The 20,044-nt window shown below is 37.3% G+C and overlaps 1 protein-coding gene across 1 annotated transcript in view; it reads right to left on the bottom strand.

Moving 5' to 3' along the window:
- Positions 1–7,660, bottom strand: part of LOC127986179 (60S ribosomal protein L17) — a 232,369-nt gene extending 224,709 nt beyond the window's left edge. The window contains exon 1 of the mRNA XM_052588432.1: positions 7,651–7,660. The gene's annotated coding sequence lies outside the window, so the exon portion shown is untranslated. The remainder of the gene's footprint in view (positions 1–7,650) is intronic.
- Between the last annotated feature and the right edge of the window lie 12,384 nt (positions 7,661–20,044).

Below are 20,044 nucleotides of genomic sequence, written 5' to 3' on the forward strand. Positions count from 1 at the left end.
ATCCATGGTGGCGACCGAAAACAATACAAGTTCATTAGCGGAAATCATACACGCACGCGTAATATCGCTCCCGGCGGGACAAATCTTTTTGAGATCCAAATTGAGAGGCTGCACACTTAACCCTCAGAGGGATGCTTCTGGAATTGGGTCTGTTTTTTCCTTTTATCTCCGCTGATATTTTGGTATTTGGGTCTCTGTTCTCGCGTCTCGGAGGAATTACGCGAGAACACTCGAAATTAAATCATGACATTAGCTGGTGTCTGTCAGGAGTTTATATTAATACGGCTAATGGCATAGGCTGGTTATTATCTGCATGAAAAGTTTCTTTCTTTCCTTACTCGAGCTCTCTAGATGTTATAAAACAAAGGCTGAGGGGAAAAAAACAAAACCTTTCAACCTCCCATTAGCTGAGTTTTCACGAAGAGCATCTTGCTGTAATCTTGCCTTCTGCGAGTTAACAACGTTGGCGTTGCTGTAAATGTCAACAGAGTTGTCAGTATAATACCAGCACTGCTCTCACAACACATGAAGACGGTAGGCCAAACCTTCCGACGTGCAAACAAATGTATAGGCTGTCTAAATATGAGCATGGTGATGTAAAATACACGATATAGACTTCATTTCCCACTGACTGGTTGGCTCAGGTCTATAACTTTACAATAAACCGTTCGAGACTCATAAATGTCCGTCAATGTCAGTTTATGAACTGTCAATCATTTTGGGACCGGTGTCGCGCCTTTCATTTTCGCCCAGATAAGTGTCTATGACATTAACATCGGTTTTTACGAGAACGTACACAGCAGCGCATGCTCCATATATTTTGGATGGTTTTCCATCGTTTCTGGTCTGCTTTTATCTGCTGTTCAAAGAGGAGCGTCTCACTGTTCGACTTCTAGTAACAGCGTGACAGACCATAGTAAAGCAGCTGATAGAAGCAAAGTATACAGGAGAAGAAAGTCTCCACACCAAATGTTGCTCCATTTCACTGTCAAAGCTGAACCAATACTGCAGCCATCTCTGGCAGCAACGAGAGGATTGAACATGGCTTTTATCATTGTTTTTTTTTTTTTTTTTTTTTTTTAAGATAATTGTTCCAGGGAGTTAGGTTTAACAATGCAGTTCCTTCATATGGATGTCTCTTGTTCTTTAAGCGAAGACATTTGCTTGAAATTGTGGATGCTGAAAAAGGATTATGTGATAATCAGAGCCGTGCAGTAGTACGATTTCTGTCATTAAGTTCCATTATCTACTTAGACACCAACAAGCAGCGGCCCAGAGAATTGTTGAACACTTAAGCAGAGAATTTTATTGCATAAGTGCATTAAGACAAGTCCAAGTATTCTCTTCATTTGGTCTAAATATACTGATTATAATTTAATCCCAACCGGCAAATGAAGAGTTTATTTGCAAAAACATAGGCTAATTCCGTTTTTTTTTTTTTTAATGTTCAAAAATCACGTTTTTTATTGTTATCTTGTTTTTATAGTGTTTTGTGTTAGTTAGCTGCATTTTTATTTTTTCCCTAATCGAAATAACCCAATTGTAATTTGATTGAGATAATTGCAATGCACAATGAAGAAACGTGATTTCTGTTCATGAAGATTGTTTTCAAATTGTTTTCTGTTTTTTTGCAAATTAATCTGTCTTATGTAATATTTTGCTTTTATAAACTCCTTAAAGTTTAATTTTCTGAGTTCCAGTCCTTGAATATGTTTGACTGAGGGGGCTTCCATATATTGTAGTGGTCCATAATTATTTTTTTTTTTTTTTTCCTGCAGGTTACAACCAGCAGGTGGTGTAAAGTGAGTCTTTATGAGTGAGTCAATTGAATCATTTGTTCAACCAATTCATTCAAAAAACTGATTCCTTTAGAAACTAAATAAGGGTGCTTCTCAAATAAATGGCTGAAGTCTAGTGTTGACTAGAATGGCATGATAAAATTGAACAACCTCAGTGTCAGTTCATTTTTTGGGTGGAACTGGAATCTGAAAAGATTCTAATCAAAAGAATTGAATAACGCAAACTATACACCTGATGCATCCTTCAATACAGGTCGAATGAAGGAAACAAAGCAAAGGCAGACAACTAAGGATTCTTCAAATCGAGACGTCCTTTAACTGAGCTTTATGATGTGGTGGCCTTACAAGGATGCATCCTTCCATTTGAGAAGCACCTTACGCTCCCTACCTCAATGAGTCGTTGAACTGGCTTGTTCAAACAATGATTAGTTTAGGAATGAAACCTCACTACTGAGTTTCTACTGCAACAGCACACTTGTCTTCATGCTGTTGTTCTGAATTTGCTACTCTGCAATTCAACAGATCGCAACAGAAATAAAAATAAGACATCCTCCCATTTATCGATAAATAGCAAAATGCAGGCAAAATTAATGAAAAGTTTACATCTGCAGCAGATCACGTCGGGAATGCGAGAAAAGTCCTCCTGCCAGGGTGGTATGGCCCCTGGGAAACTATTAAATCAATGATTTCTCTATTTAATGCATAGAGACCATACATATATTTATATTGAGTGTGGGAGGATTGTTTGAACACACAGTGCATCTGCAATCGAATTATCAGAGTAAGAAATAAGTCTCCAGTACACACTGTCTGCAGAGCAATTATTTTGAAGCAACATAAATTGCTATAAAACACCTATACGCCGAGGCCTGTGGCAGGAGAAGGTGGCTCGGTATTTAATGGACCACACTAACTAATCCGATTATCTGTGTCACTGTTACTCTGCTCCATAACCATACCTCAGGGCTGGCCGATGAATCACATTACAGTCTTCTGGCAATCCAAAGAAGCTCACTTTGAGGAGCTGTAAAAACTGAAGCCATTAGCACTCGACTCAAAACGCGCTTCTATTTCTTTCTGGCTCCCTCTCATGTCAGCGCTGGGGTCTAAATGAAAGCGGCTTTTCGGGAAATGGAGTTTGTAGGTAAGGGTTGAGAGGTTGCCATCAGGAACACGGGGTAAAAGGCTGGCAGGTCCATTACTCTGCCAAAGTCATGCTCATGATAGGCACTCTCGAATAAAAACATTTATTTGTTTCCATGTCAGTGCTCCTCAAAGTGCCGCCGCTTGTCAGCTTGGGAGCAGATACCACTGTAAATAGCGAGGGTCAGCTTCCCTGCTGTCTCTCCCTGCTGCTTTGTGTAAGTGTAGATCACAAGCCGGAAACGGTAACCAGGAATAATGCTTGGATATGTTTACATCAAAGTCTGTAAATACAGGGGGGTCTCGCTGTCACTGCGGTGAATTGTTCTCACATTGGGTTTATTTTTCAAAGTCAGTTTATGTATAGACACACACCTTGAAGTCTCGGTTACAAAAAAGCTGAGTATATGGTTCAATGAACAGATGTTGACCTTTTGTGACAACATTCCCCAGTAGTTTCCCAGATATGAATTACTAGTGAAGGCCTTTGTGAATGACAATCTCATTTTTTTCAAAATGTTTAAAGATTTCGTAAAAAAGTAACAGATTCTTTCATATGCACTCAATCAAAACTGCATAATTCTATGCACCCCGTGTCACCTTAAAATATGACGCGTTACACTGTTTTATGAATGCGGATAATGAGAGAGACCATGACTCAGATATGCACTGGCAGCTCTGAATTAATCAGTTTTCAAGATACCTCAGTCAAAATATTTTTTTCTTCTTCTTCAACAACCCTTCAGTACTACTCTAAATCAGACAGAAGACGTTTTTCTTTCTTTCTTCCCTTTTTTGTTGTAAAGCCAAACAAGTCTGATTCAGAGTGTCTGAAACTCCAGAACTGGAGTATAAAGAGAATCTTAATTCGGTATTAATGCTCCCTAAACCACTGAACCATCAGGTTCTCTTGAGGGCAAATCTAAGGGTAAGACCTAGCATGCAAACTATCTCTTCACTTCTCACAAAAGATTTCTGTGTTGTTTTTCAGCTTGATAGTGCTACAGCATGTTGTTAGATTAGCATAAGATGCATATATACTGCAGCAGAACTCCACAAACTGATGTAAAACTGCTGGCCTAATCAAATAAGCGACAAAGCAGCCACATAAAACATTTTAGCAACTGCAAAGCAACCCCCTGGCAGTCACCCAGAGCACATAGCGGCGAGTTGTGCATGGGCAGTCATCGCTCACATTTCCTTGTAAGAGTCTAGTTTGTTGTCTCTGCTTTTTTTATAGTTCTTGAAGAAGCCTGATTTCAAAAATGTTTTGATCCCAGAGAAAAAGAGAGATGTTGAAAAGTCTTCACATCCTCCAAGAATATCAAAACATTAGCCAAGGTTTTATTGTCGCTGATGGCCGTCAAGCTGTGCATGAGATAATTGCTGTTATTCAGAAAGAAAGAAATCACATTTAAAGTGGCATGTTCTCACAGATAAAAGGTTCAGTAGTCTCTCTCTCTCACACACACACACACATACATACTTTAGTCATGATGTCTTTCTATAATGGATTTGGATGGTTTTGTATGTGTTTCATATGCTGTTATCTGGACGTTCTGTTTCACATCTTCCCAATGGAACATTTCATGGGGCCGTATTGTAGTCAACTGTCAAGTGGAGCTCACTGTCGAGCAAAAAGGTGTACTGTAGGATAGGAATTTAGATGCAGCTATTTTCAGTCATTAAATTCACCCTTTGGCATTCATTATAGAGAACAGTGAACAAGTAGGCAATTTAGGATGCAGAATTTTTCTTGTTCCTGTCCCTGAAATAGTACCTGTGTGTGTAGGCTGTTTTGTTGCTGTTGAGTTTCAATATTTTTATTGTTCCCCTTTTCATATTCTTGTGTTGTTACATGCATTGAGACTCATGTCTCTCAGCGTCCCTATGCATCACTTTAATTGTCATACACATATTCACAAGCTTGCACTGCTGTGTGAAACAACGTCCCTATATTGTTCTGTCACTCACCCACACACACACACACACACACACATGGGTTTTCTGCTAATACCAGCAGTGTTAACTCCTACAACCAGCTCTCTGACATTCATCACCCTCACACATTTCTCCATCCCCTCTCCCTCTTACAAACACATATACTCAGTGAGGAGCAATATGACATCCATAAAGAGATCAAGATGCCAGGAGCACATGAAAAGTCTATTCAGCCCTGGAGACGAAAGAGGCCACAGTGACAGCTGTGTGAGCCTTATTCCTCCTCCTCCTCCTCTCTTCCCACCATTAACTCTGAGCTACAGCAGCCTTGCTACAAGTCCCTCTATCATTTCCGCAGGTCTCTTGCCGTATTCTCGCGCATTCTGCCCCTAATCCTCTACAGTGGGAATCCAGCATCCGCACGAGAGCGAGGAAGTCCCGGCTTAACCCCCGACGAAGTTTTATCTTTTTAAATCTCGCAGAGGATTTGTGTGTCAATCCCTATATCCTGGGATTTTTCTACTCTCTCCTTTTATACTGTATGTATGCAGTGATGTACAGGAGGACAATCAGTCAGGTTAACACAACTAAAGTTTTGTGTGCATCTGAAGGAGTGTATGGAGTTTTATCCTCTGTCTGCAGCTAAAACTAAAACTGAAAAAAATCAAAATAAAATAAATGCAGCATTTTCATTATCAGAGATAAACTGAAATACAATAAAATACCTCATTAAAGTTAAGTAAATATTTTATTTATTTATTAAGTAATTATGTAAAATATTTGCAAGTTTGTGGTTCTCTGACAAATAACAAATATTTTTATTACATTTTTTATTAAGTGTTTTATTTTGTTATTTTAAAATGATTTATTTTAACTGGAGTTTTTATGATTTAAACTCACAAGCCCTAGTTCTGGAAAGCTTGACGTAATGTAATGTTTAGTGTACTTTATTATGTTAATAACAAGAAATGTAATATATTTTCTTTTTCTTTACATTTTTATATCAATATGGTACAGGATTATCCTATTTAAATCAATGTAATAAGCTAGTTACATCAATAGTAATCTAAAAGTAATCAAAAAGTAGTCTGATTACATTACCTAAAATCTGTAATGTAATGAATTACATTACTACAGTAACTACAATTTTTTGCCAATTAATTTGGAATCAGTAATCTAGCCAGTTCTTTATGTATGCATATACATATGTGTATATATAAAAACTAAACTGCTAAAAAATAAAAAATTTCAAAATTGCTTTATGAAATTATAAATATAAAAACGAAATATTACTCAAATATAGCAGAAATACTAAAATAACACTGGTCTACAGCTAAGTTGCTGTTATTTTAGTTTTAATTATCTAAAAATATTAGTATTCATATTTTGAATTATCCTTTATATTGTTATATATTTCAGATTTATACAGTATTAATTTTGGTTTAACTTTTGATCATTATTTTGTGTGTAAATTATACTTTTTTTTTTTTGTCAATTTATTTTAATTTGTATTATTATCTGTCGTTTGTTTTATTTTGTTTCAGCTCTATTTCAGCTATTGAAGACTAATTTTAGTTGATCTTTTTGTTAACAGTACTAACACTGCTTGGGCACAATCAGCCCTGTAGAGTGGAGAAGGAGAAGCGGGTACGAGAGGAGAGCAGGGCACAGCTGTTAACATTGCCAGCATGTGCAGATGTTCACGCGGTTTAATCACAGGGGAGTGGGCCATCATCATCATCACCATCACCATCATCGTCATTGCAGCGCGGGACCGTCCAGGCTGTTCTTAGAGTGGGGGCTGGGGTCACCAGCAGTGCAGGGACAGACGTAAGCAGCATGCAATTACCAATCGACTCAGACAAGGTAAAAAATGGCAGATGGTCCCTTAAGTGAGACCAAGCACTGTTGCGTGAGTGGATTTTTAACTAAAGCTGGATGAGTGAAATTAGTTATTCTTATTTTCGCACCATTTTGAGCCTTTGTGATTGCAGCCCTGGTTCCTGACTGTCTGCATAAAGCCTCTGTTGTCTGGAAAGCCGAGTTGGACTCAATTAGATATGCAATTTGCAGGCTTCAAGCAGAATAGAATGAGTGAGCGGTCCGAAAGTAGCCTACTGCATGAGGAAAAATGATCAGAAACAATGAGCTCGCCGGGTGATTTTTTTAAATGATTATTATCTCATAAATCAACAGAGGATGATTCTTCTTGTCACCTCGAATTAACAAATAAACCATTTGACCCGTCTCTGTATTACAATGAGGGACGAGCAGACACTCGTGATCAATATTGTGGCCAACGAGCCGCTCATTTGTTTCTCAGGCAGTTTCAGGACGCCGGACGTCTTCGTCATTCACAACCCGGTCACGTCTCTGTTCCGTGTCCCAAGCAAATGCTGCACTGAAATGTGTGGAATGAGGGAGGAGGGGAGATGGTTATTTTTTGAGGATGTTTGTGTGTGCGATGAAGCAGAGAGTTGATGGGTAGTGCGCTCCAGACTGTATCGGACAGAGGGCGAGGCAGGGGGTGACCCGGCCTCAGCCCGTATCCTGCCGCGGCATTGGAAACAAAGAGTACCGCTGCTCTTTAAAAACAGTGTGATGGCTTCACTGTAGGTTGCCTTTGTTTCCATACGAAGAATATTAATGTATTTGGGGGGGTTGGTGCATTGTTGCATGTGGAGGGTACAGGAGGTCTAAACGCCCCTCTTTGCTCTCGATGGCATCAAATGCTGCTTTCATTTTCAAACGTTTGTTAGTCAAAAGAGCTCAGATCGTGCATCAAACTTGACTCCAGTTACAGGTTCTTTGGTATTCATATCATATGACATGCAAATGCTGATATCAGAAGTATTACTCCTCTAATGCTACATTCCTCCGAGGGATTATTTTAAAACTTTGTCTTTAGCCTTTTGTGCTCGAACAGTATCACCGCGGAAGAAAACAAATTTCGTAAATGTCACACATTTTCAGTGGCATTTTCCATAATAGCCTCGCAGAAATAAACAAAGACGTTAGGCTGGGCATATAATGAGGTGTACAGGTATTCAAGCTGTGTTTGAGAGCGTAACGCTGCCGTCGGGTGGTGCTTACTGGGCCGGTTGCACTGGAGCTCCCTTGGCTGTGGATTAGAGGAGCAGACGGGAGCTCTCTGCCCAGCACAACTCATTAGGTTGGAGCTAATCCGGCTTTTGCGGTAGGAGACCCTCGTAGTCTGAATGACCCCTTTGGAAAGCTGAATGCTGCTGTTCCAGGCGCTGCTTAAATGGAAGAGAGACAAAAAAAAAAAATCCTTAACAAAAGCCTGGTTGTATCCAGTTGCACAGAATGCATCTGAATTAGTGGTCCACTGATATGGGTTATTGTAATGACTGAAGCAGATGAGAACATAGTGGAGTGACAACATTTGAAAGGGTTCTATTTTAAATTTTTATAATTAAATTTTTTTTTTTTCATTAAAACGTAAGTTTTAAAATTACCAGTTGCTGGATTTGGTATGAACCCCATTAATGACAGCAGAACTTGATCTACACGAACTCCACAAGTTTGTGTCAAACCAAAGTTTGATCATTGGATCAGTGATTTAAGTTTTATTTTTTATACCGTAAGTTTTATTTAAGGAAGCCAATTTCGGACTCAAGAGAAAAAAATGTCAATTGTGACTTCCTATTTCTTATATTAGTCTTTTAAAATTTCACAATGGGATTTTAATTGCTTATTTTTAACTTATTCCTAATGGTAAAACTTTAAATCTTTACATCTTTTTACATAGCGTGAGTCTTTAGAAACTATTCTAATTTGCTAATTTGGTGTCAGTTATTATCAGTTATATTATACTTAATATAATACTCAACTTGAATAGTTCTTATTTATTTGTATTTATCATAATTGAGTTTTAATATCTCACATTTTTTACTTCAACTTTCCTCTCTGAGGTGAAAGTGTATTTGCACAGTATATTGTCCAGTTAAAACAAAAAGAAAAACCCTACATTTTCAATATTAGGACCACTGGCAATAAAATACATAATTGCTGAATTTAAATGAACACACAAAATTCTATTAAACATAAGAAGAATATGCTGTCAGATATATCAGAAAGTTTTACAATCTGAAACTTTTATTCAAATATATGTTCAAAAGAGCTCACTCATTAACTCAATGTAGTCTTACAATATATGGAAATATTCATATTCAATATTTTTTTTTTGTCTTGGAGCCAGTTCAATTTGCAAGCCTAACTTCCTCTTATGCAAAAAGACTCCTCAGACACAACTCAATTCTCTCGTGCACTCGGTGAGGTTCTCAAAAGTATTTACCTCTGAAATTCAACTAATTTGTAAGCATTCCTTTGAGGTTTGACAGCCTATGTGTGTGTGTGCATGCGTGCTTGTTTGTTTTCCTGCCTTTATGCTCCCTGTCAGCCACTCTCATGTTTGACAGTGGAGAAAATAACCTAATTACCATGCATCCAGATCATTTAAGCTGCTGCTCCCCAGAGAGATGCCTGCATGCAAGAGCTGGTGGAAGTTCCTTCTACAAAGGTGGGTGGTAATGAAGCCAGGGCAGATGCACGCAGAGGGAGGAGGCTTTGGGTTCTTATGCTAATTAGCAGCAAGCCCTGCCTGCAGGTATAAGACCTTTAGGGCTTTGGAGACACTGGTCTAAGACACTGAATAGGGAAGGTCTCAGAGCGGGACGACAGTAATGACATACAGATCAGTTTCTGTCTGTGCTTGCTTCAGGATAGGCTAGCTCACGCCCCATAAACTTTGAGTGTGCTGTAACATTTAATGGAGCAAATGGCATATTGCTCATGAAAGAACTGAAGGTGTTATTTTGTTATTGCCTGGCAATGTGAAAGAAATACCCGTGGCATTCAGATATGCATTTATTCATTTAGCATTGTTTTATTCAAAGCAACTTACAAATGAATGATATAACATTGGCGCGTAATGAATTTATTAAAGATTACATCACAATAACTTTGTGACTATAAACATGAATACTGGAGCATAAAAGCAGTTCAGCAATACCATCAGGGATAATTTAAGCAACTGACCTTTATATGCTGTGCTCAAAAGCAGCAGCGGGATTGGTTGGCAGCATGTAGCTAAACCCTTAGGATATTTACCACCATTGCACCAACACAATTATTATTAATTTATTATTTAGAATCTATTTAAATATCTTCTAAAATGTATTTTTTTTTCCTGTGATGGAAAAGCTGATTTTTTTTGCACTGTTAGTGTCACATAATCCTTCAGAAATCATTCTTATGTGTTGATTAGCTGCTCAGTTATTATTAGAGCTCGAATATTAATAATAGTTGTCAAAAGTTTTGTCTCGTTTACTTGACATGGCATCTTAAGGTTTAAATGAGTCTGAGATGTGTCATAATGGCTAAAGCTGTCAGTTGTGCATGTTTATTTAGGCTAAAAATTATTCAACTTCTCTGTTATTACTAGCATAAAACTGTAATTATTCAAAAACAGGCTTTTGTCTTGTAAATATGACCACTATGAAACTGAAATGTGGCATCACAGATATTTGAAATACTCCAACTGCTCCATCCAGTTTGTGGCTGCATTCATTGAAATGCCTTTCCACAATATTTCATGACGCTCTCTAGACAAACTCCCCAGACTCCACCAAAATAACTGAGCAGCAGGCTCATTGTTGTAGCCATGCTATTTTGCCTGTTGCATTTGGGTGTATAATTTTGCATTCATGGTAATTTGTTAGTGTGAAAGGGAAAGAGGATGAATTTCAAATGAGTTAATGGTCTGAACTACTTCTGAACAAATCAGGATTGGACATCCATAAAGAGAGAGGGGGGCACAGAGACACGCAACATGGCGAAAAGGACTTAAAAAGATAAAAAGGAAGAGAGAAATGGAAAAAGACAGCATGAGACTCCTTTTCAAAAGGTAGAATGCTTTTGAAATTCATAAATTAGCCCATCTGCATGAAGAATCCAGTGAGTACAGGGCCAAATGCAGGTTAAAAGTACATCCTGTGTCATTAGTAAAACCATAAGCCAGTTCTCAGATGAAGAACAATTGGGTTCCATTAGGGTTGCTGTGACATTTGATTGACCATCATGTGCCACATTCAGAGCTGAGTCATTTCATCTTGCAGCTATCGTATTCAGTGCATTTAAAATGGTTTCTGCATAACCGTTTATCACGTAAGTGATGTGTATGAGTCCTAATAAAGATGCAAAGGCCTCCATTCGGCCTGATGCATTCACCTTGAAATTTTTACATTTAAATAATGCTCATTACATAATGTCATTCAAACTTCTTCAAAAGGCTTGGAAGTGTCTTTAAGACAAACAGATTTTACCCACGGCAATGTAGCGCTTTTATTATTCACACACCGTCGCTGGTTCCTCAGGTGCAAAGACATCCCCATCTTCCACTGCTGTCGCACAAACTTCCTGCGACAGTTAGATAGCTGTCTGTGTGCCCCCAGCGGGTGTCATAACATCATACACCTCAAGTCAGCAGACCCCCCGCTGCGGCCAACCCAGCGCACGGCCCCCTTGATCAGCCAGCACAATCCAGTATGATTCCTGACGGCTCCTGGCTCTGCCGCACTGCAGCCTGTAATGAAAGACAAGTGTGTGAGACTCCAGCCCTGGTGCATCACTGATTCTCATCGCCTTTCCACCGATGCCTATACATGCCACATCCATCTTGCAAGCTCCTCTGTCCAGCTTATTTTCTAGCAAACACTTCAGACTGATTGCCATCAAGCTGTCTCATTTACACATTTCACATATGCCTGCCAAAGAAGACCACCAAAGTTATACACTTGGACTGCTACCAAGAGAATAGCTGGGATTAAAATGAATGATCTTCAAGGCACTGTACAAAAATGGATGTGAAGCAAACACATGCACACTTGATGTATAGGTTCCTAAAAAAGAGACATGGGACTTATAAAGGCATGATAATGTATCTTGATGCAATGTAAAAAAAATTACAAAAGTCATACAATAAATGCCCTTTTCATGCTCTTAAATGTATTCTGATGCTGTTGCTGCCTGTTCAAACAGCAACTTCTTTATTACTACTTATAGCACAAAAACATACTATAAAACAATATTGAAAGAGACAATAGACCTTACCAAATCTCTCTCATTAAATCGGTTTCAATAAACATGTCAATTAAACAGCTAGTGTACAACATAACCAGACATGAAATATTACAAATGCATTATGTTTTTACATAACATTTAAAATTATTAATTGAATCTTTGAATACATCTAATAATTCTGTCATAAAAAATATTTGGAATCTTTTGAGGTTGTTTTCTAAAAAATAATAATAATAATAATAATAATAATAACATAAAATAAAATTTCACAGCCACAATTTAATCATTGTCTTTACAACTGTTTGGAGTAAAAATAATAATTATATATTTTTTTCATTCAGTGCATACTGAAAATGTGTTTCTGGGTCAGACTTCACAGAGAGGAGGCGAGTTATTACGACAAATAAGAACACATCAAACTATAACCAATGCACTTACAATGTTTTTTTAATAAGAAAATCATTGCTTCTAATAATATAATCATATCTAGGATAATCATGAATAATATCTAGGAATGACCCACTTGAGCTGAGCGAGCTAAAGCTGAAGCTTTACTAACAGGTTAATTAATTCATTTACCCAAATGCAATAACATACTGAACATATGACAGACATATATGTGTTTTCCGACTTGCATCTGCACAGAATGACTCAATAGTCAGAATGTGTAAGTCATCATCCCTTCCCATAACAATACAGTAAAACACAGAGGATGAATATCATTGGAAAGATCCAGGGTCGTGCCAGCTGTGTCACCAGCATTTAACTGGCAGCTCATTGATCAGCGGCTGACACCAGATCTGCAGTGCAGCAGAACCAATGTGCTCTCAGTGGAGTAGATGATAGGAATGATAACTGAAAGACAGTCAGTGATCAAGCACCAGACTCGAGGCCAACCCACCAAACCTTTGACATGGGGGAGAGATGATGATGGGATTTCAAAGACAAAGGAAGTGACAGCCATCGATTTAGCCATTATGGGATTGGGCCATTTCTAATTTTGTGTAAATGAGGGAATCTTAAGCATTAAGCACTAAAAACAGAGCTACGAGGAGATGCGTTTTTCATGTGGTGCTGGAAACAGGTCTAATGGGAAAATCGGTGAACGGATGCATTGCAATAGACGGGGCATAAATCATCTGCTCAGCTTCACAGACAGATAGTGGCCTCGGCCGTACAGGGCAGGAACAGCATTGACAAAGAACGCTTGTGTCATGCTATATAGAAGTTTAGGGCAGGAGAAAATCCGTTATCCACACTGAGAAACTAAAAGATCATCACCAGCACTCGCCACCCTAAAACAATAACTCACACTTCCTAAATTCTGTTGTGCACTGTAAGGAATAACCATGAGCTTAGGTGATCCAAAAGTACAATACTTAAGAAACTGGATTTAGAACAGGAGCCTCATTTTGGTGATTTCACTGATTTGATTAACTACTGTTTCAGAGAGAAGCGTGGTGATGAGCCACTCATGATAACAGCGTTTTCAATGTCTTGGAGTGATTCATAGCAAATGCTTCTCCACACATCTCTGCAAGCACTGTGAGTTTGAGTCACTTGTATCATGCTTTTGAAAATGCAACAAGCACCAAATATCATCTCAAGTTTGTAATTGCCAACAAACAGATTTTTTCAATAGTTGGATAGTTTTTCTATAGCCTTTGAAATTGTCCAAATGAATTCTTAGCAATGCATATTACTAATCAGAAATTAAGTTTTGATATATTTACAGTAGGAAATTTACTAAATATCTCCATGGAGTATGCTCTTTTTTTTATATCCTAATAATTTTGGCATAAAAAGAAAAAATTATCATTTTGACCCATACAATGTTTTTTGGCTATTGCTACAAATATACCCCAGCAACTTAAGACTGGTTCTGTGGTCCAGGGTCACATATATATGTGAGCTTGCTGCTCAATATTCAAATAATTGGCTAGTGCTTGCTGTTGCAGTTGCAGTGCGCTTCAGAAACCCTTTTCCTTTCCCTGCTGCCCTTGTATAGATCTGCCGTGGGTTATATGTTATATATGGGGGATATTTCATATGTGTTATATGTGCAGCTGCAGCAGTTCTGTGGATGTAGCCAAGACCAAACACATTAACATTGGCATGTCTCAGAGAGTTGTCATGACAGAAATATAGTAAATTTAAGTTACAACTGATTGAAATGAAAAAACTGAAAACTGAAACTGAAAAAATTCTTAGAAAATGAAGGCCTATTATGAGATCATAATGTTCTTGGAACCTTAATCGTTTTTTGTTTTAAATGCAGTTGTTCAAATTAAGAACTTTCCAAGAAAAAGACAGAAGGGGCTCCCACAAGAACCCCCCTCATTTGCAATTCTAAGGTACAACCATTCACCATAGAAAGTGAAATCACTGCCGGTTGTGTGATAGATTTGCCGCCACGGCACATTTAGCATGATACAGGAGATGTTTTGCAACCGGCGCAGAATGATTGCACAACACGAGTTGAAAGAGTTGAATTCTTTATAAGTGTTTGTGTCAACACTGGATTCTGTCAACACCCAAACCCCCCCACCCTTCCCTTTTCTGCGGGCCTCCTGTTGTCGCAAACATCCTCTCGCAGCAGGTGCTCCCGTTTCATGTGACAGCTCTTTAATACCTGGTTTGATCTGTGTAGTCATATCATTATTTCTTCTCCCTGCACACTCCAAACTACTCACTTCTGCAGCCAGATGAATTATACACACATGCAGTATATTTAATAATCATTAACAAAAGCGAGGTATATGAAGACTGATGAAGAGATGGAATTTTCCTGCGATTTATAATTTGAAATCGTTTCATTTTATCATCTTGAATGTAAAATTGTGAAATAACAAATTAATTCTGAACCTCTCAGTCAACATGACCTTATTTACTTTATTAATGCATGTTCCTGAGCTTTTTGTGAACAATTCATCAGGGCATGTTATTTTGAAAGAAAAAAAACTGTTGACTTCATAATCTTTAATCAAAATGTACTTTGCTCTTTCTCTTAACTGATGTCTCCTTTCTGTCAGTTAGGCCATGCAGGCTACTCAATAATAGCAGTCAATTGCGATTCAGACATTGTTTTAACCAATTTGCATTCTTTTTGTGTCATTCAGGATAGACTTTTTATCAATATGCACTACTGGTCAAAAGTTAGTTTACAGGTCAAAATATTTTTTTTATGATTTTGAAAGAAATCCCCTATGCTCTCCGCGACTTTATTTGATGAAAATACAGTAAAACTGTAATATTAAGAAATCTTACAGTTTAATATAATTTTTGCCTATAATAATATATATTAAAATGTAATTTATTCCTGTGACAGCAAAATTGTACTCCAGTCTTCAATTATAAATGCTGAAAATAGTTTCTGCTGCTTAATATTTTTGTGGAAAAATTATACCGTTTTAGGACTATTCAGGATTGTGGCGCAATTCCAAAAAAAAAACAAAAAAACTTTGATAATAGTAACAAATGTTAGTATCACTTTATGCATTATAATTATTCATAATGTGCATTGTAATGCATTATATCTTGTCATAAATAATTATAACCCAATTTAAAATGAAGAGTGTGACAAGGAATTGATAAGTGTTATGATGTTTTAACTTTGGTTACATTTATTCTTTAGATTGTACAATGCATAGATGCATTACAAGGTATAATTAATGCATTAAAAGTGTTACCAAAATGTATATTCACCACCAAATTGTCATATTAGAATTATTATATTAGCATATTTAAAAATATATATATAACTCTTTTTAGAAAAAGGTAATGCAAAAGTATGAAGTTATGTGTCAGAAAGCATAAAAGAGAGCGGCAAGGAGAGGGAGCCATGTGTTTACAACTGGCCTAATGTTTGTTTGAGACAGTAATGTGTACAGTAGGTCCGCAGTTGACTCCGGATGACAGCGTTCAGGAACAGAAGAGAAATAACTGGCTGTCACAGATCAAAGCGATAAGCGGCAGCACTTGCCAGACGCAAAACAAGAGACAGGCTCCAAACAAATTGCACAAGCTGCTACAGAAAATATGTCCAAATATATTCCCCTCTTGAACAAAAAGCAACAATTTCTAGCTTTTTGATAGTCTTTCACCTTGTTCATTCATTCAAGCTCTACATCTTTTCACAGACCCCTGAACCTCCCTGCCTTAAGCCTTAGACCCCCCACCCACCTCGCTTATGTCAAATCAAATTAAAACAAGCTAATTCCACGTTTCCGACATTGCCTCAAATCAGACAATTGCAGAAATTAGTTAAACCAGAATATTAATGAAGTTAAAGTCAGAATATTAATGAAGTGCTTTAATGAATGCATGACTGACACTTTAGACAAGCCTTATTCATCAGTTCTATCTAAAAGTGCAGCTTTTCATGCTGGTTTTGACATATTACTACAGTTCTACCTTTTATTGATTCACTTCAGCATTATGTTTGACTACTAAAGCAAAGCGGTAATGTGTTCCTCGACAAATTAGATACAATTTTGCAGCGCTGCTCAAAGAGCTGAAAGCGCATTCTGGCAATTACAGAGAATTGGGCACCATCAGGCCTCCTGTGGCGTTACTGTAAAAGCTTTACTGTAGATATCCAGCCCTTTGCTTTTAATCTTTTAAAGATTTGCAAGTTCTGTTTTGAAAAGGCTTTTGCTTAAATTTGCAGCTCTTTCTAACAGCATCCTAAAACACTAAGTACAATCTCAAAAACCACAACCCGATGACTCAGCAAACAGAATTTGATTAAATACGTGTGGGGCTAAGTGAATACAGGCTGACTTCATATTCTTTTCAAAGAGCACAGAAATGCTTCATCTGGTACTTTCAAGTGAGATTTGTTGAACTTTAAATGCTCTTCTCAGAGTTTGTCAGTAGCCCTGGGGAATACATTTCATACACTGTAAAAATCTTTCAAGCCTAGCCAGTTCAACAGCCTCTAAATAGCTTAAACTGGGGCAGAGAGCAGACTTCTCTTCAAATATTCGAATACTTCAGACAAATCTGATAAATCGTACATGCCAATACAGATATGACCACTTCCAGATCTTTTTCTCAGTGTAAAGCTTCCAAAAAACCCCCCAAAAAAAACAACAGGCTTTTTTGATTAAACTCAGCTGGCACTAGACCTCAGTTGTTATAGGCAAATAAATACAATGTGCAAAAACCATCATCAGCCTAAGATGAATTCTGAAACAATGTTAGAGTAATAATAATAATACTTAACTCTTCCAAGGTCATTTTTCACTACAATCGAATATTGAGATGCAAGATGGTGCTAGTTGCATTTGTATGAAATGACAGCAAGTTTGCAATCTTACATGACAATATTAACCTATCAGAATCAAGTATTCTACAGAGTCTAATAGAATGCAACAGTGACCACACACTTTTTCAAGAGAATTGGTTCTGGAAGTATTTTTCCAAATGGGATTGATTTTTTTTTTAAGAGATATAGGCCATAAACCCACCAGCTACAAGATGAGTCAAAACATTATAAACTTTTTTTAAAGCAATAAATCAGACAAAAAGACAAAGGTACATTGCTGTAGAGTAAACAGCTTTGGTGAGTGAAAGAACTAGAATCCCATGAAGCACTGGGAATTATATTTATTATAAAAAAATGGATAAACATAAAACCATTGATTTTAAGACATGATTTAATGGGAGATTTCTATGCAGAATACTCGGTAATGTAATTATTCACTGGCAATTACACTTTTGAACATGATTATAAAAATAAAATAAAAAAAGTTGAAATGATGTGAACTGATTGCTTTAACAAAATGTACCATTGATTAACACCCTCTCGTAGCTCACAGTTAGTCTGTTTTTAACAGTATATGAATAGGAAAATGAATAGGATTTTTACTTGCGGGGACATGATTGTTGCAATCTATAAGGGTTTTTCAACTTTAAAATATCTTGCTATGACGTCACAGGAACTTTAAATGTTCTGTTATGCCATCAGGTTGAAAAAGCCCTGAATGTTTATTTTTTAAAAGTGAGAAAGAGCAACCTGGGTTTATTTTATTCAGTTATTTTATTTTTCATTTGATCCTTTATTTGTCCTGCTCCCAAAACTTGAAAAAATATTAGCCAGTAATTTTTTTTTCATTACAAAACTAATCAACTTTGTAAAATGAAAGAATGAAAATGTTTGTAGCACAGTAGTAAATTCTAATCTTTGTTTTCTATGGATAGCCCATTTTCTTTGCGATAATTAATATTCCACCAACCGTGATTCAGTGCTGCCTCACTATTGCTAAAGTCCCTCATCAACTCATGGAAGCTGGCCATTGCTTCTGCTTTCATCATGTAAAGCTCCTCTATAAGAGGATGCCAAGTCCTCCACTTCAGTGCTTTTGCACTCGTTCACTGGATCATCAGTGATGGTTCCAGCACACACTCATGAGGTGTTCAGCGAGGCAGGCATGTTTACAACCATTGATTTATTTATATTTATATCTTATATTTATATCCTTTATACAATTTATATATTTTTCTGTCTTTGGAATTTCAAAACATTATATCAAATATTATAACTATGAGTAAATTCCACTACCTAAAGAAAAAAAAAAGTTGTCCTAACATTCTCTCAAATAAATAAACTGTTGAAATGTACTTGAAAAAGTGCAGACACACTGGCTAAAGATACTATCTTCGTCCAGTATTAAATACAAGGCAGAAGTGAAAGGAGTTAAGAGCAGATTCACCATGTTTGGCCCACATGTGGGCAGAGATCAACTAATGCATGTTAATCCAGAAACACAATGACCTCAATCCTGTAAATCTGTCAATAGAATATCCGACGCTCCGGATTAGGTGACTGTTGTAATGATAGCACAGACGTAGCTGTTATTTAAAACAGCCTATACTCCAATATGTATTTCTTTGTGCAATGCCCATTCCATTCATGGAAAATTTTACAGATCATTCTAAGATTATTAAATAGTTATCAACTAGATGGTTAGCAGATTATACATAAATTATATATACAGTTTTGTTCAAAATAATAGCAGTACAATGTGACTAACCAGAATAATCAAGGTTTTTAGTATATTTTTTATTGCTACGTGGCAAACAAGTTACCAGTAGGTTCAGTAGATTGTCAGAAAACAAACAAGACCCAGCATTCATGATATGCACGCTCTTAAGGCTGTGCAATTGGGCAATTAGTTGAAAGGGGTGTGTTCAAAAAAAATAGCAGTGTCTACCTTTGACTGTACAAACTCAAAACTATTTTGTACAAACATTTTTTTTTCTGGGATTTAGCAATCCTGTGAATCACTAAACTAATATTTAGTTGTACGACCACAGTTTTTTTAAAACTGCTTGACATCTGTGTGGCATGGAGTCAACCAACTTGTGGCACCTCTCAGCTGTTATTCCACTCCATGATTCTTTAACAACATTCCACAATTCATTCACATTTCTTGGTTTTGCTTCAGAAACAGCATTTTTGATATCACCCCACAAGTTCTCAATTGGATTAAGGTCTGGAGATTGGGCTGGCCACTCCATAACATTAATTTTGTTGGTTTGGAACCAAGACTTTGCCCGTTTACTAGTGTGTTTTGGGTCATTGTCTTGTTGAAACAACAATTTCAAGGGCATGTCCTATTCAGCATAGGGCAACATGACCTCTTCAAGTATTTTAACATATGCAAACTGATCCATGATCCCTGGTATGCGATAAATAGGCCCAACACCATAGTAGGAGAAACATGCCCATATCATGATGCTTGCACCTCCATGCTTCACTGTCTTCACTGTGTACTGTGGCTTGAATTCAGAGTTTGGGGGTCGTCTCACAAACTGCCTGTGGCCCTTGGACCCAAAAAGAACAATTTTACTCTCATCAGTCCACAAAATGTTCCTCCATTTCTCTTTAGGCCAGTTGATGTGTTCTTTGGCAAATTGTAACCTCTTCTGCACATGCCTTTTTTTTAACAGAGGGACTTTGCGGGGGATTCTTGAAAATAGATTAGCTTCACACAGACGTCTTCTAACTGTCACAGTACTTACAGGTAACTCCAGACTGTCTTTGATCATCC

The sequence above is a fragment of the Carassius gibelio genome, chromosome B21, assembly GCF_023724105.1.
Source record: "Carassius gibelio isolate Cgi1373 ecotype wild population from Czech Republic chromosome B21, carGib1.2-hapl.c, whole genome shotgun sequence".
Classification (NCBI taxonomy): domain Eukaryota; kingdom Metazoa; phylum Chordata; class Actinopteri; order Cypriniformes; family Cyprinidae; genus Carassius; species Carassius gibelio.